The following is a 5,515-nucleotide window of genomic DNA, read 5'->3' on the forward strand; positions in this document are numbered from 1 at the left end:
ACTCCAGTCACTGACCAAATAGTCAAGGCCAGGTCCTTCTCAAGTCACTGAATACAAACTCCAAAAACAACTATTGACCAGATAATCTCTTCTGATTACTAGTTGACATTCTAACTGCCACCTCCAACAGCAAATGGACAGACAGAATAGAAATCTCTCTGAGAACAGGGTGTACAGGTGTAGAGCCATCAACTTAGAATGTGTCTATGGAGACCTAAAACAGTTGCCACAGAGTCAACTCTATGACTCATAGCCACCCTCATGTGTGCTCCATAGGATTTCCAATGGCTGATAATTTGGAAGTAAATTACCAGATATTTCTTCCCAGTATGTCTTAGTCTACAAGCTCACTGAAACCATTTCAGCATTAGAGCAGCATGCAATCCTCTGCTGACAAATGGGTGGTGGCCACATGATGTGCATTAAATGGGAATTTCATCTGATTCTCTCACATGAAAGGTGAGAATTCTACCAATGAACCATCAATGTCCCTTCACTACAAAAGACCTTCAAAATTTATACAGCCAGAAAGAATACCACTTACTTTAGTATCATCTCAACAAAAATGCAACAATCTCATGGGAACAAAGGTGTATGCTGTTTAGGGTCACTTTGCTGGCATAAGGCATGTTGGCGCAGACAGTGCTGTCAGTAATGTGCTACATTTGTTCTATCAGGCATGTTGAAGCACATTTAAAATGCCCGAACTGACATATAATCTATGGGTTAAGGGCAGTCAGCAAATGCAGAGCTATATCAGAGGAGTTAGGCTTCTGTAAACAACTGGAAGCAGGTGTGTAAATGGAGTTTTCTTGACATAAGTCACAGAAACATATGGCCTGAGACAGGATGTGGGGCAGCATGGATAGATGGGATCCTACTCAACAAGTAAAGACATTTAGGCCACTACTCCATCTGATACAGGAAGAGGAGGGGAGGCAACTTTGAGTTTTCATCAACTCTTTGACAACACACATTGACTAAGGGAAACTTCTGCTCACCCTCTGGTTCTATGGCTATTGCTAAATTTAGTCACCAATGAGGAAGAAAATATACATTACAAAGACAAAAATTGATATTTACCTCCCAAACTGAGTGTGTCTCTCTGTTCTAAAGCCACCTAATCAGAAAATCTACTGATTTTTTTCAACAAGTTTTGCCATCACTGATTTTGTTGTTGGGAGGGTATATATTTCTATCACATTTCAACTCAAAGAGTATAAACTTACTACCTTTTGTACAGGTAGCTGGAGTTAATCCTATTTCATAATACTATCACAGAAATAGGAGCTCTGGTAGCATAGTGGCTAAGACACTTGCCTGCTAACCAGATGGCTGGCGGTTCAAACCCACCAGCCACTCCTCGGAAGGAAGGTTGGGCAATCCTACTTCCATAGTGATACTGCCTCAGAAACCCAAGGAGGGGTTGCTATGAGTCGGAGCCGACTCGACGGCACATAACAACAACAACAACAACAAATCACTGAAATACAATGCCATTTGAAAATACCAACTGATTAAGTTTTTCATATACCAAATACTCAGTTTTTGAAATTTGGCTTGTGTGGTAGTTAAGGTTATATATTTGCTCGGCTAGTCGTGCTTTTGAGTGGCTGAGTAGCTGGCTGTAGTTATTCCCCATGATAATACTGGCAATCAGCATTTGGTAGAATCTGCCACAAGCAGCTGAGTAGCTGCTTTGGGGATGTGGGCTGCTTCCAGTATATAAGGAGAAGCTTTGGGAATGGCCTACAGCTTTTGTTATGCCTGAATCCTGCATGTAGCCGAGTCATCATTCAGCAGCCTGCCATGATTGCCTTCTGGTCTTGGGATGGTTTCTGGACTTGAATTAGTGGCCTGCCATGTTATTTGGAATCTTTGGACTGTACCATTTTAATTGTCAACTTGGGGTTTGTAAGCCACAGCTGCCAGCCACTCACTGCCTGAGTAAAGGGACACCTCTAACTCTAGTGGGCCAGGAACAAGAAACAGAGCTGAACTCCAAAGTCAAGAGGCTTTCACCCAGCCCTTAGAGGTTGGCACTTTGAACTCAGACTTCTAGCCTCCAAAATGGTATGAAAGGAAATCCTTGTTTGTTCAAACTACCCATTTGTGGTATATTCCTGTTAGAGCAGCACAAAGTAACCCAAACAGCCTGTGTTCAGCATGTGGTGTTGTTCTTCAAAATTCAAATACTTGTTCTGGGACTGCAACTTGAAGAACAGTATTGTTTCAATTGTGCTTAATTCCACAGATGTGTTTTGAAATTTTTGCATTAAGTTCTTCAAGTTCTGAGCTCAATAAAATAGAAAGGTTCTTGTGAAATGTGGTCAGGTTAAACAAACTAAAAGCAAACAAACAAAGATAAAGAGAAAAAAAAAAAAAAAAACACAAGTGACTGATGAGACAATTCTGACCTGTGTTGGAGTTGTGTCCCATAGGATATTTGCCAAAGAGGCAAAGAGGCCAGATCTTCTGACCTCCTCTAACGCACAAGAGGAAGACAGACTCATCAATAGCCCAAGGCCTATTCCTCTGAGGCCAGATATGTCACCTCCTTCCAGCCCTGTCATCAACCCTGACAACAACCATTCCTCCTGCAGCACCCACCACCTTTTTGCTGGGTTCAATAATTCACTGCAGTGGCCACACAGAACTCACAGATGATGGGGTTTAATAGGGAAGCACCAGGTTACAATTCAAGTTCAGAAACAATGCTGTCTTTCTCAGCCCACCGTCTCTCAGCCAACATTCTCTCACAGTCTCTCTCCCAGCAGTGTGTGTCTCTTGGTGTCTCTCTCAGCAACATGTGTCTCTTCCAGCCCTTTCCCAGCAGCATATGTCTCTCAGGAGTGCATTTCTCTCAGGAGTGCATTTCTCTCAGCAGTAGGTTCTTCTCAGCCAGCAGCCAGAGACACATCTGCCTCTAGGAAGCCTCCTTTTGAGCCTGGCACAGTGGTCAAACTAGTCAATCATAATATCAGAATTCTAAGCACTTGAGAGACAGCACACTTCCCAGAACATTGCATTGTGCCACTCTCAACAGAAATAACCCAGATGGATAACTTTTACAACAAGGACCTCCTCAGTTGCTCACAGCAAAGTTCACCAGGGAGTTAATAAAGACTTGTGGTTAGAAAAGCCATACCAGGTAAATTTACTACACCGCAATATTCAATTGCTGATTTTTCAGAAATAGGTAGCCAAACATTTCTTCTGAGATGCATCTGGGTGAACTTGAATCTCCAACTGCTTGTTTAGCTGCCAAGTGTGTTAACCATTTGCAGGATTTACTACCTAAGGACTCTTACAGGCATATTACAAGTACACAAGTAATCATAGCTGAAAGACACATGTAAGAGGTACCCATTTTCACGTGTTTTTCTGTCTGACAGATAATTTCCATTAGTGCATCACCTGAAAATATACTACTTGTCTCTACCTACAGAAAAAATAAAACTACAACAAAAACTCTCTAATCTCACTTGCCTCACCAGTTATTACTTTGATTTCTCTGCCCCCCTTTGTAGCCACATTTCTGTAACTGGTGGTCTGCGACAACTGTGTTTAATGACTCTCCACTTATTTTCTCTTAAAACCACCCCAGCTAAGCTTCTACCCCTACAGGGGTGAGTCCCCTGTGTTTCCTTTTTTCCTTGTATATCAGTCTTGGAGATGAAGAAGCTGATAATATGGAAATGTGAATAGAACAAAAAAAAAAAAAAAATCTGTCCAGAGAAAAGAAATGAGGCAGTCTAACAAGATAGAAAGCTTTGAGAAAATAATAATTCTATTCCAAACAAATACCAAAGGGGGGTGGGGAAAATCTGTATTTTCCTCTACCCCCATTCATCTCTCAGAAACCAAGTAGGTAGCTGAAACTTCCAGGCTCGGCAGGCTATAATGGGATGTCCCAAACTATTCCCCATAAGTGATGATTTTTTTAAGGAAAATCAAAATCAGAGCATTCATCTCCTACAGTATCAAAGAGATCATGTGGGGAAAAATAATAAGGCACTCCTATTACCCAGGGAGAGAGAAACCAACAGAGGTCTACTGGAGGTCCAAATACATACTAAGACATATCTCCACTAGATGTCTATGGAGGCTAAATAAGTAACTCAGACTTCTACCCACACCTAACAGTAATGAGGTGAAGTTCCTTCTTTCCATACCAGAGCAATGCCAGAGAAAGCCACATAAGAAGAAGGTTCAAAAATATTCAGAGGTTCATAATGTAGAGCCTAAAATGCTCAAGCTTAGATAATAAATCACTCCTCATCCCAAGATCTCGGATCTCAAACTGAGTGAAAAATACAATCAATAGGTCACAGAACTGAGATTACAAAGATGTTATCTGAAAAATATTTTAAAGCATTCATCATAAATTACTTCAATGGACAATTCAGAGGAGCTCTGGCAGAGCAATGGATACAACATTCAGCTGCAAACCAAAAGGGTGGTAGTTAAAACCTACAGCAGCTCTGTGGGAGAAAAACACTGCAGACTGTTTCTGTAAATATTCACAGGTTTAGAAACTCCATGAGGCAGTTCTACTCTGTCCTGTATGGTCATTATGAGTCAGAGTCAACTCAATGGCAGAGGGTTTGTTTTTTGTTTGGGGCAATTATAAGCAGGCTTGAAACAAATGGAAAAGAAAAAGGGAAATCACAGGAAAGAAATAGAAGACACAAAGAAGAAGCATAGAAATCTTAAAATTAAAAAATACAACTGATATTTTAGAAACACAATGGATGGGATAAACAGCAACATGGAAGGGACAGAGAAATAAATCTATGAAATAGAACTAAACCAAAAAACCAAACTCATGCCATTGAGTCGGATCTAACTCATTGCAACCCCTCCCTGGGTTTCCAAGGCAGTACCACTACGGAAGTAGATTGCCCAACCTGCCTAAAGAGGAGTGGCAGGAGTTTGAACTGTTAACCTTCTGGTTACCAGTCAAATGTCTTAGGCACTATTCCACCAAAGCTCCCATGAACTGGAATATACAAGAGTATAAATTACACAGTATGAACAACAAAGAGAAAAACAGACTCAGGGACATGGGGGATGGTAACATAATATTTAACAGTTGTTCATCATTCATGGAAGGAAAAGAAAAAAAAAAGGAAGGGTGAAAGAAATAATGGCTAGAAACTTCTCAGATTCAGTAAAACATGTAAACCTACAGTTGTAAGATGCTGAATGGTTCTCAAATAGAATGAATTCAAAGAAATATATGCCAAAGCATGTCATGATCAAACTTCTGAAAACTAGATACGACCAAAAAAAACTTTAAAGCAGCAAAGAAGAGTTAGCACTTAAACTACCAGGCAAAAACAATTCAAATGAAAGCAGACATCTCAGCAGAAATTATAAAGGCCAGAAAGAAGTGCTAAAAGAAAAGAACTGTCAACTCAGAATCCTTTATCAAATGAAACTATCCTTCAAGAATGCAGTGAAAATCAAGACTATCTCAGTTGAAGGGAAAGAAACAAACAAACAAAAACAA

This window comes from Orycteropus afer, unplaced genomic scaffold (assembly GCF_000298275.1).
Source record: "Orycteropus afer afer isolate SDZICR_OR568_19922 unplaced genomic scaffold, OryAfe1.0 scaffold00316, whole genome shotgun sequence".
In the NCBI taxonomy this organism is placed as follows: Eukaryota; Metazoa; Chordata; class Mammalia; order Tubulidentata; family Orycteropodidae; genus Orycteropus; species Orycteropus afer.